This window comes from Vulpes vulpes, chromosome 2 (genome assembly GCF_048418805.1).
Source record: "Vulpes vulpes isolate BD-2025 chromosome 2, VulVul3, whole genome shotgun sequence".
Taxonomy (NCBI): domain Eukaryota; kingdom Metazoa; phylum Chordata; class Mammalia; order Carnivora; family Canidae; genus Vulpes; species Vulpes vulpes.
In genome coordinates, this window is record NC_132781.1 from 158264027 (window position 1) to 158279106 (window position 15080).

Genomic DNA, 15080 nt, shown 5'->3' on the forward strand with positions numbered 1-15080 from the left:
AGACAGGTAGATCTGGAAGCAAGAGGTCTTCCAGGGGGGTCTATGAAACCTAACTTGGCGTTGAGAGTTAAGGAGTCCGGGGCTGAGAAGGTGGGTGCCCCCGGAAAACAGAATGGAGCCAACAGTCCCACCTGTGCGCCTCTCACTCAGCCCTCCTGCAACCCTGAGAAGCGGGGCTTAATCCCGACGTGACGGAGACACAGCAGTTCAGGAAGTGAGTGACCTGCCCGAGGACACATTGTAGGAGGTGATGAGGATGGATTCAAACTCATGCCTGTCGGATTCTGACACCTAGGAACTTCCCACTACATCTCGCTGGACTTTTCAAGCAGTCCCCGTGTGCCAGGCACCGCACGTGAGGCCTGGGAGGAGGGCACGCTCGATGGGAGGTAGATGCGAAGTCCCTCCTCATTTCAAAAATAAACCCAGAGAGGTGAAGTAACTTGCCCGAGGCAAGTGGGAAAGCAAGTGGGAGAGCCAAAATTCAAGTCCAAGTCCGAGTCGGTCTCTCCACCCTGCCTTTGTTCACCACGCACATCGGGTGGCATCCAGGGCAGAAGGCTTATCCCTTTTCTGGACTCTCTGCCTAAGGAGGGTCAGTCTGAGGGTGGGACAGGGACACTGGGCAGATGCAATGGGGTGAGGGAGGTGTGAAAGAAGCAGAGATGTCACCTGGGGTCCAAGGCATGTGATCTCAGTCAGAAGCCTGAGAAGGGACAGTTCCACCATTAGAGAGTCACATCTTAGGATTCCCCGGAGCTCAAAGTCCCCCCAGACCTTCATGAAGTGTCCTTCTGAAACCCCAGGTCTTTCCCATCACTGCAGGTGTCAGCCAGCTGAAAGGGAGTCCCTAGAAGGAGAATTTTGGAGACTGGTCTAGAGGGAGGGATCTGGGAGGGTGCTGGGCAGGGGGAATGGAGGGGTGGAGAGGGATCGGAGCTAGTCCGAGCAGAACGCCTGTGACTTGGCTCATGTTCAGCCTGGATGGCCTCTGAATGCCAGCTGGGGTGTCATAGCACAGATGACAGTAGAAGAAGTTTGGGGAGTGCGGCGCCACATTTATCACATGGGGGATGAACCCAGATATAAGGAGGAATTCACTTCAGCTCAGTGGCTCACCCACAGGGAGGGGAGCTTTGGGTCCGGTGCTAGGAGGGGGTGCTGAGGAGTGAGGCGTGGATTCCAGGAACCTGGCCAGTGGGAAGAAGCGCAAGGGTTTCCAACCAACTTTCCTTCCACTCCGCCGTCCCCTAAAGCCTTTTGTCTCCAACACTGTCTTAGCGAATGCTCGAATGCTCGAATGAATGCTCGTGATCACCCAGGCAGCAGGTGGCATCAGCCCTGCTTTGGAGGGGTGGGGGGCCGAGGCTGAGAGGTGCCAGGAGCCACTTTCCCCTGCAGGTAACTCACTGGGGCTTCAGGGGCACAGCTAGTAGAATTCCCAGCCTTCCCCAAAGCCCAGTTCTCAGGCCCCATGGAGCTCAAGATCTCTGCCGTTCAGGCCACTTCCAGAGTCATCCTTTCTATTCAGCCGTCCCATGTCTGGAGTTTGCATTTGAGGACCAAATTCTTGGGGATTCAAGGTCAGCCTGGGCGCGTGGGGATAAGGCCATAAGGAGAAACGTGGGGTGGCAGGAGACAGAGGAGCTGAGCCCAGGACTGGGTGGGGAGATGTTTCCCAGAGCTGCCTCTGCTCGAAGCCCTAAGACTTCCTTCCTCGTTGTCTCGGGTTCCCAGGGTTGCTGTGACAAATGACCCCAAACTGAGCAACTTAAAAAAACAGGCACTTATTCTCTCCCAGTTCCTGAGGCCAGACGTCCAAAATCAAGTGTCCACAGGCTCTTGCTCCCTCTGAGGGTTTAGGGACGCAGCCTTCCCTGCTGCTTGCACCCTGCCTGGGTGGCTCCTGGCGATCCTCAGCCTCTCGGCCTTGCTCTGCTTGCAGCTGGTGGCTGGACCCTGTGTCTGTGTCACACAGCCCCACACAGGTGCGTCTCTGTGTCTTGGTGTGTCTGTCTCCAAACTCCCCTCTCCTTTCTCTTATACAATCGCCCGCCACTGATTAGGGCCCATTCTCATCACCTGATTACACTGCAAAGACCTTATCCCAAAGAAGGTCACACACCAGGGGCTAGGACTTGGACAGATCTTTTCAGGGGACACAATTCAACCCAGAAAAGACATTCAGAAGGTAATAGAGAAAGACGTGGGATGGACATGACTCCAAGAGGGCAGTGCTCTGGATTTCTAGAAATTAGGAGAGGAGAAGAAAGCAAGTGGCAGTATAATAAGATAGTTAAATGTGCACTCGGGTACTGGACTGCCTGGGTTCAAGCCCTGACTCTCTTATTTCCTGGCTGTGTGCCTTTGGGGAAATCACTTAACCTCTCTGAGCTTCAGTGTGTCCCCTCTGTAAAATGGGGGTACTCGAAGTGTTATTACGATAATTAAATGAGTTAACATTTGCAAAGCCCTTAAGATGGTATGGCGCTTAGTAAGCATCACATGAGTGTTAAAATAAGCATTAAGTGGTCCGCAGACCAATGTTGCTGTTTCATCGGTGTGAAAACTCAGACCCAGAAAGGGGAGATGATATTCTCTAGGTCACCCAGTTGGGCCAGCTAGGGTGCAGGGTTGCCCACGGGGTAGATTAAATCTCTTTCCCATATCTTGAGCAGTTGGAGAAATCAGGGGGATGTCCAGCGGGGTGACAAGAGAGGAAGAGGTGGGTGTGGAAGGGAAGAGGGGACCCCAGTGAGGACCGAAACAGTAGGTTCCTCATGTCCCCAAACACACACCTCTTTTCCCACCCAGCCCTCTGTTTGCAGAACTGGAAGCAGTCAGGCAACTGTTTCTGCCCACACGGAGGAAAACAAGCCTCCGGAGTGTGTAATCAACACAGTCTGGGTGAGAAGGGAAAGCTAGTCCTCCAGTGACAATCAGGGAAGGTCTGGCTGGGGTAACAAGTGGCGGGTTGGCTCTTTCCCCAGAACACCCTGGGCCTGGTGGCCAGGCTGGGCACACAGTGCATGTTAGAGTGCCCCTGTCTCAGATCTAATTCCTGAGGGGGATGGATGCAGCTGTGAATGGCTGTGGGGTGCAAAGGGGACCAGGTCCCAGCTTTGGAGGCCGTGGGCGCACAGATGCCACAACCTCGGCAACAGACTCATGACCTCCCTCCCTTTCTTTACCTCCCCTCCCAGCCCCGCATCTGCTGCAGGAAATAGTGAAATCATCTGCGGTCGTCATATCCATGCTCTGTGCCCTGTCACTTGGCAGCTGTTTCTCTAAAAAGGTGGACAGAGCCCCCACCCCTTCACCTTGGCTTCGGGCCCCATGACAACCAATGGGATGCTGAAGGGCATGACGTCACTAAAGGCTTGCAAAGTCGCTCGCCTGATGGCGCTTGTTCTCTTGTGCCTCTGTCCTCGTTGCCATGAGAAGAACATGCCCAGATTGATGCACTGGTGCCACGAGGAGGATGAGGAGCACACCGAGCAGGACCAAGCCCCACCCCAGTCAAGGCCGGACGAGATCGGGCCAACTCTTAGCTGAATAAATGCTTGTTATGGTCAGTCACTGGAATTGGTATGGGTTGGTTAGTGGCTTTTTCTGACCATAACTAAAGGATAAGCTACTTCTTGTAGATTTAGGCTTCCTGATTGCCTTGTGAGCGCAGGTTCCCCTCTCCACCCCCTGCCTCAATTCCAGCCTGCTAATGGTTTCCTAGCCTCATGCTGCAGCCAGATCTCTGTAATATCTGATGATGCTGATGCTTACGTATTTCCCCTTTCCCAGCCTAGCCTGAAACTTTTCAGTGTCCCTCTATGGCTTTGGGTAAAAAGTCCCCTTCTTAGCTTGGCATTCAAGGCCCTTTTTGATATTGCCCCTGCCCTCTCTCTGGCCCTGCTCCTGCTCCATCCCCCACCACGTAGAACTACTTGTGGTTCCTTCCACTTTGGGTTATTTTAAACTCTAGGGTTGAACCAACCATGTTAATCCCTTCATTGCAAAGACGCCTTCCCTGTGTCTGTTTAGCTATCTTCCACTTGTCCCACAGGGCTGAAGCAACAGGTCCTAAAGGGAGCTCACCCTCCCAGCTAGACCACCTGACCAAGGAGCTGTAGTATCCTGTGCTTAGTGCACACCCCAGCGTACAGTAGGTGCTCAACTAATACCATGCTGGATGAATAAGTGAATGAGGGCATGAACTAACGAGCCTCTCTCAAGGGCAGTCTCGTGTTGACATACCTATATTCACAGCATCGAATCCTGACCCCGATGCATACGGGGCTGCATGAATATTTGTTGAATAAGTGAATGAATGAACATGACCACATCACCTCAGCGTTCCAAAGAGTCACAGCAAGCTCTCCTCCCCGTGCCCCTCCCCAGAGAAGGTGGCAGTGGTGGTGGTAGTGGGAGGGGCTTGGCATTGGGCATAGCTGGGATGAAGGGGGGAGGGCCTTCAGGGGCAGGGGCAGTGGAGGCCATCTGCTCTGAGGCCAGGCAAGAGAAGTTGCATTGTCTGTAGAGAGTTAAACGCCTTCAGATAGACTGTAACCAGTCTGCTGTGTTTTATCACCATGCAGTGCTGGGTTCAAACAATGGCAGTGATCAAATGGTCCTTCCCCCTGGGCAGACAACTCCTGCCTCTCTGCCTTGACTTCTTGCTACAGAGAGGACATCTTCCCTCTGTCGCTGATGCTCACCACCCCCACGAGAACTACCTTCCACCCCCCGAGAACATCCTTGGAGTGATAGGGCAGCTTAGTCTCTGGGGAGAGGGACGCTGGCAACCTCAGTGAGCTCAGCCTGGGTTATGAAGGCTTCTACCATTCAGGTTACCTGCCAGGAAGCTCCTGGCAGGGCCATGGGGCACATGGCTAGATGGTGGCAAAGGCAGGGTTTGCACCCAAGTCTGTGTGCATCCAGAGCTTATCATCTTTACCCCTTCCAGGTCCAATCTCCAGCTAGTCCTCAAACTTGGTCCCCTCCTGCCTGCTGCTGACACCCTCGGGCTCTGGCTGAAGACAGGGCCAGTCAGCCCAGAGGCTGCCCTCATCACCTTTGGCAGCACAAGCCTCAGAAAAGAGATCAGCCCTGGCCTCAGGGGCCAGTCTTCACCCAGCCATCCAGTCCTCACCTGCATAATGATACCTGACACGATCTCCTGGGGATTGAACCTTTGAGTTGGAAGACTGGCTATGAGTCTGGCCCCACAAATAGCAAATATCCCTTGCTATTTGTGGGGACCACTTCCCCTTTCTGAGACTTGATTCTCTTATCTCCAAAGTGGGGCTGGGAATTCCTATCTCCCCCTGGTGAATGGCAACCCCATCCATCCTGCTGTGCAGCCAGCTACTGGATGTTCTCTCCGGTTCTGCTGCCACCACCATTCCAAATCCCCCTCAGCTCCCTCCAGGGTGACTGCCATAGCCTCAGGGCCTTGCTTCCCCCTCAGGCGTCTCTAGTCCATGCTCCATGCAGCTGACAGAGTGAACTTTGCAGAGCATCAAACCCAGTCTCGTGCCACCCTGATTAAGTCACCAAACACTTCCCATTACTCTCAGGATAAAGACACAAGTCCTCTGCACCTCAGCCAACAAGGACCGCCTGCAGATCTAGTCCCTGCTAACTTCATCCACTTCATTTCCACTCTGTACCATCCAGAGGCACTGTATTCCTCGCAGACCCTCATGGTCTCTGAGCCTTCTGACTCAGAGCTGCTCCCTTTCTCTAGAATGTTCTTCTCTCCTCTCTTAATGAACATCTCTACTTCATCAGGTGTCAGCTCAAGGATCCTTGTAGGATGCTCAAGTTCAAATTCCCTAATCCAGGCTCTCCTTGTCCTGAATCCCCTATACTTTGTAGACATTATGGCACTTGTCACAACTGCAACTGAACATCTCACCATGGGGTCACTTGGTGCATGTCTTTCTCCCCTACTACAGTGATGGCTCCAGGAAGGCTAATACCTCATCTCCTCTGGCAACTGTATATGCCATATCCAACATCATGGTGTCTGGCACAGGGTAGGCACTCAGTAAATATTTTTTTGAAGAGCTGAAGAAGTGAAATGAAATGAAAAACCTTTATAAAAACTATAAATCCTAGGAATCTACTTGGAATTATTAGTATATCCACTATACAGATGAGGAAACTGATGATCACAAGGGTGAAGAGACTTACCTGAGTCTCCTGGCTTAGTGGCATGGCCAGGGCTGGAACCCGGACATAGCTGCTGGCACACGGAGGGGCTCAGTCCCTGCTTGCTGAGCGGAAGTGTGTTCTTCCTCCACCTCTGAGGCATGTCCCCTGCACCCTACCGCCTCTCCAGAAGGTGGGCTGCCTGGAGTTTGCGGATGGCTGCTGGCGGAGGTCAATGCTGGCAGGAGACAGCTGCTCTACCATCAAGTACTTGTTTCTTATTCATGCTCTCTTACCGTACGTGGGGCCTTGGTACAAACAAACAGGCAGTGACAGCTCCTGGCTTCAAAGCCATCCTGGGGGCAGGAACACAGTCGCGCCTGACCAGGGGTCCAGGGCAGCTCAGTGCCACAGGGACAGGCAGGTGCTGGGACAGATGCAGGCGGCTCGGAACAGGTGGCTGCTCAACAGCAATCAGAAGGAGGCGAGGAGGGATGCTCAGGGACAAGGAAGAGCTGAATCTCTGAAGCTATCAATCTTGTGCCACTCTCTTCTTCTTCTTCTTTTTTTTTTTTTTAAACGTAGATGCGTCGCGAAGAAGGAGAAGAGGAGAACAAAGGAGCATAAATTCTTTCAAGTGTGGACTGGAGCAATTCCATGTTTCTTGTCCTCTTGCTTTTTTTCTGGGAGAAGAGGAGAATGCATTTGGAGTCCCTGCAATCTGCAGGCCTGTCTGAGATACTTTGCACATTGAGGACCTACATGAGCCTGGCACTGTGCCAGATGCTTTCAGGTGCGCACACGCGCGCGCGCGCACAACACACACACAGAGACACCCTTTCACGTAATTCTTTGGGAAGCTTTTTCTGTTGTTGTTTGGTTTGTTTCAATTCAACAAATATTTGAGTGTCTCCTCTGCTAGCCTCAGGGCCACAGTGGTGAGCATGGACACTACCCCTGGTGCCGTGAATCCTACATTCTACAGTCGTGAGAGCATTCAGGGTTTGATAAATGCCTCAAAGGGGACAATCTGAGTGACATGACAGAGAGTCACTAGGGTGAGGGGTGATACATCAGATCAGGAAGTCAGGGGAGGCTTCTCTGAGAAGGTGGCATCTGAGCTGAGGCATGAAGGTAAGGAGGGATCCAGATGCTCAGAGAATGGGGTGGGGGAGGAGCGGAGGTGCAGCAGGTGCAAAGCATGGGAGGGGTGCTGTGGGCCACAGGAAGAGAAGGGGACCAGGCTGGCTGGAGCAAAGAGTGGCCCATGCAGGGGTGGGGGGTGCAGTGGGGCGATGGGAGCAGTGCCTGTCCCCGTGGAGTGAGAATTTTCCTCTGGGAACAATGGACAATCCCTGTAAGATTATAAACTGGGAGAAATAGGTTTTTGTTTACATTTGATGAGGTTGTCCTGGTCATTGTGTAGGGAATGGATTCGAGTAGGGTGAGCTAGGAGAAGGTCAATGGGGGAGCTATCTGGAAATGGAAGTAGCACAGGGTGATGGTGGTGGCGATGGTGGTGATGGAGAGCAATGGTGGCTTGGGTGGGGGGGGGTGCGGGAAAGAGAAGAACTGAGGATATTTCTTAGGTTTTTTAAAAAAAGATTTTATTTATTTATTCATGAGAGACACAGAGAGAGGTAGAGACACAGGCAGAGGGAGAAGCAGGCTCCATGCGGGGAGCCCGATGTGGGACTCGTCCCACGATCCCAGGATCACAACCTGAGCCGAAGGCAGACGCTCAAACACTAAGCCACCCAGGCATCCCTCTAGGTGACAATTAGCACCGAGGACCCTCTCAGAGCGTCAGTTGTCAGTTCTGTGACAACAGCAGCCACGCCTGTCATCGTCACTGCCCTGTGACTCCAGCACCGACAACCCAGCGCCTAGTATGCATTTGTTAAGTCATTATTGAGGATGGAAAGATGAAGATGCAAAGAAATCCAAGGTCATGATCTCTTTCTTCAAGGAGCTTACGTTACTCAGGCAGGGCCTCCTGGAAGCAGAGGCAGCTTCAGATGCTTAGAACCTTAGCCGCACAGACGGTTTGGAATCTGGGACCATTCTGATGAGCCAGGGATGACATTTGCCTTGGCCTCTGAGTCTGCCTTCACGCGTGGTCCAAATGAATAAGCTAAGCACAACTTGTAAGGAAGACAGATAAAGAGCTCTAGAACGAGTAATTCCAAGCCCTTTGGAAGTATCTGTTCTCTGCTCTGTTCCAGATACACATTCAGCAGTTGATACGTTTGCTTTTGCTTTTCTGTAGGCTGTTGGGTACGTCTTTGCTACTGTGCTCGTCTCATTGCATTCCGGCCCTTTCCTTTGGAGACGTCCTTCCTGTCCTCCTTCCTTATCATCCCCCCCTACCATCCACAAAATGACAAAGCTTTGCAAGGGCAGGGGGCTTTCTCTGATTTGTCATCATAACTCCAGACAGAGGCTGCCTGGGTGCTGGGCCTGTGACAGTTAATGAGCAACCAGTATCCTGATACCTTGATAGGTACCAGAAGCTCGATGGGTTTATTGAATAAACGAATTCTTAGCTATGTATCGAAGCAAATTCTCTAAGGGTGTCTCTTAGGTGAGTAAGTCTCTCAACCTCTCTGGGCCTCAGTTGCTCCTGAACACAGCCTAGAAATGAGCTGCTGTGCCTGGTTTCTTCATATGCTCGCTCTAGCATGTATGAATTCATACATGTTCATTCAGGTGGCGTGGTGCTCCTGGCTGAGCTGAGGCTAATGCAGGCTGCTGAGGTGGCCACCAGCTCTGCTTGGGGCAGGGAGACAGGGTGCAGGATGATTTGGGTGCCAGTGCCCAGGGCCAGACGGGGAAAGATTTGTAAAGTGTGGTCTGGAGCACTTCCTGGTTGAGGAAGGCATTGAAAGGAAGAGTAGTTATTCTTATACTACAGAATAATCGAGTTGTCTGTGCACAGTCCATCAGCAGGCATAGCTGATTTTCCCTCCAAAGTATCTCTTAGATCCATCCCCTGCCCCTGGTAAACCTCAGACTCTGCAGCAGCCTCTTACTGTTCTGCTTCCCTATTTCTTCACCCCACAGAGGAGTGACTTTTTTAAAAAAGATTTTATTTATTCATGAGACACACACACACACACACACACACACACACACACACACACACACACAGGCAGAGACACAGGCAGAGGGAGAAGCAGGCTCCATGCAGGGAGCCCAACGTGGGACTCGATCCCGGGTCTCCAGGATCACGCCCTGGGCTGAAGGCGGCGCTAAACTGCTGAGCCACCCGGGGATCCCCTTCTTCTTCTTCTTTTAAAAAGATAAATTAAATCACATCCCTGCCCTGCTTAAAAAGACTTTGGGAATTACATCACACTCAAAATCCAAACTCTCACCTTGGTCTTGAATGACCAGCCCAGCCTCCCTCACCAACCTGTTTTCCAGCCACTTCCCCGCCCCTCAGGTCCTCAAGCCCAGCTCCCAGGGTCTCCCCGCCACACTGCTTCCTCTGCGGGGAGCTCTCAGCCCCTCACTTTTTGGCAGAATCGTCTTAGACTCTTACCAGACGTGTCACCTCCTCAGGGAGGTCCTCCCTGACTCCTGATCCCAAGGCACACCCTCCCAGTTTGTCTTAAACAGCATCCCGTTTATTTCCTTCGCAGCTCTTCCCACAACCTGAAATTCCTCCGTTCATTTGTGTGTTTGTCATCTCTCCTCTCCAGGCCACAACCTCCTCAGAGAATGACTACCACGTCACGTCTGTTCCCCCAGGGTACCTCCAGAGCTTAGTACAGCACCTGGCACACAGCAGATGCTCAATAAAAAGTCACTACATGAATAAACCCTTCCTGTTCTGTGTGGACCCCAGCATGGCTCCAACACAGTGATGACAGGTGGGGGGAAAGGGCTATTTGGGGATCTTGAGGTTTCAGCGCACGGAGTGCCGGACTGTAGCACCCTAGCATAGGCCTCAGCTTTCATCCCCCTCCCCCAAACTGCACCCGGGCCTTTTAAGGCCATGCAATGTGGCCTCACATGGATGCATTTGAAGGTGTGTGGTGGACAGCTTCTTCCCCTAGGACTTCTAGCAACACTTAAAGGGACTCTGTAGGATTCTGAGCTTCTACCCAGGAGGTGGAGTCCTGAGCCTGTGGGATTATATATTCCCATTAGGACAGTCGCTCATGGTTGCTCATCTTCATTGTGGCCCTTTGCTCTCAGCAGTAAGTGAAACTCCTTTTGGATTCCGTAGTGCACCGCTGCCAGCCTTGCAATCCTCCATGCGAGAGTCAGGCTCAGCCACACTCCCAGAGTTGGCTCTGCTCGAGGCTGAGGACCTCCTTAAAGCTCCATGACTTAGTTTTGGGGAAAATTCAGGAAGAGAATCATCTCTCACAACTGTTCTCTGCTCGCCCCACTTGGCAGACATTCCATGGCGGTATAACATGAGCAGAAAGCATAACCGTAACTGGTTGCTGGCGGAGAGTTTTTGGCCTGTGGTGAACTTTCATTTTCAAGGTGAAAAAGGGGTAGTTGGTGCCTAAGACCCGAGGGATGCCCATTTACCTACTTACCTCTTGGATGGCCAGACATACCCAAGGCGCACACATGTCCACACCAGTTCCTAAGCCCTGCTATGGGGTCAGAGGGAACAGCCCACATTGGCAGAGAGACTCGGAGTCCAGCTAGGACATGATCCAAGCAACTAAAATCATGTAACTCTCCTCCTTACAAAGGAGCATTTCTGTTTGGGGTATGAAGGAGTTGGGGGAGAGGCTGGGGCTTGTGGCTGACAGGTGAAGGTGGCCACAGGGGTCTTCTGTGGCACGGAGACTAGCAGCGACCGCTGTACCTTCTCAGTCATATTTCTGAGAACATATGAGCTCCTTTCCTGATAGACTTGAAGCAAATCATCTGAGCTCTCTGGACCTGGAAAGCCTCTTCTGAGAGTGGGGCCAATGATACCAGCCTCACGGGTGGTTGTGTAGACAGATGAGGTCAGGTAGGTCAAGGGCCTGGCACGGCCCAAGCTGCCCCTGCCCCTGACTTGGACTCTGCTCTTGTAGCAGAACCAAAACTTTGGCAGGTCACTCGCAACAGGCTGCCAATCCAATTTATTAAGTATCCATATAGGAACAGAGCACACATCTCAATGGTGCCCTCTTGACATCACTTGTCACGCTGCTGATAAAAACAGCTATGATTTCATGTGTACTTTCCATGTTCCAGGAACTTTTTACTTGTCAACAGATCTGCTCCTCACAACAGCCCTGCAAGGTAAGTTTTTATTACGATCCCCAGTTGATAAAGGAGGACATTGGACTCAGAGGTGATGGGAATCAGAAGACACAGCCAAGATTTGAACCCAGTACATCTCCCTATCTCTTGGCATCATGCCCATCCCCCACCTGCATGGGAGCTTTCCATAACCTCCTAAATTGTGGTTCTCTATCTCCACCAAGGAAACTCGTGCCCATGGGGACAGTCTTACTGTCAACATGCAGACAGGCCTATGGATAGGAGTGATTGGTCTGTGGCTCCCCTCGGCTCTCAGAGGCAATTGAGTGCAATGATGCATTCCCAGCAAGGTTCAAGCTGGTTTTTCTCCCTCAAAGACTTTATTCCTGTAAGGCTGAACCTGGTCCCAGTCCCCAGAGAATGGAGAAGCTTGATTTGGCATCCCCGGGAGCAGTCCAGGTCCTCCCAGGAGCTAGGCCGTTGCCATGACATCCACCTCAGTTCCTTTGAGGCTGTGCCCAGCCGGCATGGTCCAGATAAGCATCAGATCATGCCAGGCTGGTGGCAACGTTGCCAAGGGGATGCCAGCCTTCAAGACGCTCCGGTGCTGTGAATACTGATGAGGAGTGAAAGGGACACAGGGACAGAGATTCAGAAGGACATCTCCCTCCCAGGGGCTGCTCCTCCGCTCCTGAAAAGTCCCGGCCTGTTGATACCTTCAAAGTGCCTAGTGCTGTGCCTGGCCAATGGTGGACACTCATTCATTCACTCGAGCAGTTTATTGAGCCCACCTGCATGCCAAGCACTAGGGATGCAGGAAGATAGTGAAGGCACACGAGACTGACCCTTGTGGAGCTTATATTTTAGTGGAAGAGGGAGCTACTAATTAATGCGACAAATGCCACCAAGTGAGCTCCATGGAGCTTGCCTAACACCAGGAATTTGACCTAATCAGGGAGGTTGGAAGTCTACTTGAGTTGAGATCCAAATGCATGGGTGTTCATTAGAGGAGAAGAAAAAGCAGAGGTGGAGGGAATAGCGTATGCAAGGCCTGTGTGGTGCGGATGTACAAAAGATGAGGGCCAGACCTCGCAGGGCCTTGCAGAGTGTGCTGAGGGATCTGGCTTTAACCTTAAGGGTGGTAGGAAGCCATCAGAAAGCTTTAAGGCAAGGGCTGATGTGATCAGATCTGTTTTGAAACCATCAGGTAGGTTCCGGGTGAAGATTTGGAGGGAAGGCCATGAATGGCTATGGAGAGATCACAGGTGGTGGGGAAAGTGCTCAATCGGTATCCTGAATTCATTTTCCAAATCTGTTTCTTGTCCCCCTTCCCCATGGCAACCACCTTGTTTCCTCTCTTTCATAGGTGTAATGGGCCCCTAACTGGACTCTGGGCCTCAGGAAACAGTGCAACTAAAGAAAAGTAAACAAACAAACAAAAAAAAAAAAAAAAAGAAAGAAAGAAAGAAAAGTAAACCTCTTATTCTCCCTGTATCTGCTTCTTGCTCCAGGTCCCTCTGTCTCCACAATATTATTACTGCGTGTTTGTTATGTCATCAAACATTAACATATTTACTGCACATGTATATGTGTCAGGCTCTGTGCAAACTGCTTAGCTGGCATTATCTCCACAAAAATTTTACAAGAAGCCTGCAAGGGAGATGCCCTTGTGCCCCTTGCTATAAAGAGGAAACAGAGCCAAGCGCTCATCTACAACAGGAGAGGCTGGCCTGGGTTGGCCCCCAGGCCCACAGTCCCTTTCTCTATGAAATATGTCTTGCAGGTGTATAAGGAATGGTTTATCCTGGGTCTCAAGGCCCTCAGGGGCTCAATTACTATTGTGGTCTTCACAACTTTTTCCAGAACCTGAGCCCCACTGCTCCCCCAGCCCAAGGTCTTCACATGCTTCTGGAATTCTCTGGCAGAATGGAAATAATCTTCATTTCAGTTCTCTATACTTCATAGTTTCATTCATCCATCCATCCATCATCCATCCATCATCCATCCATCATCCATCCATCATCCATCCATCCAGGAAACATTCATTAGTGTGCCATGCCCTACTAAGTTTTGGAACTGTACAGATCAAAAAGGCACGTCCCTCAAAGAACCCACAGGCCAGTGCTGTTCTCTGCCCACCAAAGCTATTGATGACAATGAAGAGACTTTAGAAAAATCTGATTTCTGGAATGTGGTAACTCGTCGAAGATTGACAACCTGAAAGCATGCCCAGAAAGTCCTTATTTTTCCTTCTCTGGTAAGGGCTGGGAAAATGCTGCTGATCTATGGGAAAAGAAATCAGCTCAGTGGTTGCTTGTCCCTCATGAGCATTGACAATTAGGTAACATCTTGCAGAGTCTGGGCAGTGTCGTCACAGTTGGATTTCCCCAGGCCCAGGCAGCTTGCTGGGATCTTTCTAGAGGCAGATTGTCACGTCTCCTCTGCCAGCATCAGCTCAGGAGGCATCTCTCAATATCTCGCCCTTCCTGTTGACACTTCTGCCAGTGGGGTGGCGGTAGGACAGGCTCTACCTTCCTGAAGAAGCTTCTGAAACAGCTGGCATGTATCCTGTGCCTTCTGGATACCAGGCTCTTCATAGGCCCTGTCTCTACTCCCCACAATGATCCTGAAATGTGTAGGAGACAATTCCCATTTTACAGCTGAAAACATAGAGGCTCGTGGAGGGAGGGCACCTTGCCCAAAATCAGACAGCCAGACAGTGGAGTGCTGGGTGGGACCCAGGTCCCCCTGATGCAAGCCTGTGTTGACTGTTACATACCAAATTGTTTCATAGCCAGGCAGCCCTGCCTGTAAGGGAAGCACTAGACAAAACTGTGATGTCTCCTAAATTTCTGATCCCTTTGTTTGTGAGGATTAAGGAGGTCTGGGGGCCTCAGGGATACCACCAGATAGGGTGCTCAGCTAATAAGAAGGTAATGTCTAAATGTTTGGAAACTGGAATCTATTTGCCTAGGTGAGGTGGTGGTTAGACTTCAGACTGGCCCTCAAAATCCCATTTGATCCCCCTAAATATTTGGAGGATTAGTAGTAGTGTTTCAACTACACTCAACTGCCACGGTTACTGTAAGAAATACATCCCAAGATTTCACTCATGATACCAGCAATATATCTCTCCTCTTTGATGCCTCCTTCCCTCAAGTCACGGCCTCAGGGCACCCCTGAAGGGGCAAGCATGGGGGCTTAACTCCTTCATAAAGCAGACACCTCTTTGAACACCGGCAAACACTCTCATCTAAGACAGGGCCTGACACGCAGCAGGTTCTTAGTAGATTTTGCCCCAAAAAAGAAGAAAGAAAGAAAAGAGAAAAATGGGGGTGGGGGTAGGGGTAGGGGTGGGGAGGATGGCAGGCAGGAGGGAAAGTAAGAAGGCAGGAAGGAAAGATGATGTACAGACGGGAAGCAAGAGCTTTGCCCAGGTGTCTGAGGGGCTCTGAGCAGATGCTCCAGGTGAACCAGCCAGACGGGCCTGTGCTATACTTGGCCTCCACCTACACACTTTTGCTTCCGGCTGGCTGGCCTGTCTCAAAGATAAAGAGCTCTTTCCCAGACGGGGAAGGCAGTCCTGGCTGCCCTCCGCAGGGACACAGACACTGCTGCACACCAGCCGCAGCCCCACTGAGCCCTGGCTGCCCATGCGGGGCTGTGGGGGCTGCCGTTGTGCCTCACAAGCGACTTCTTCCAATCCTGGG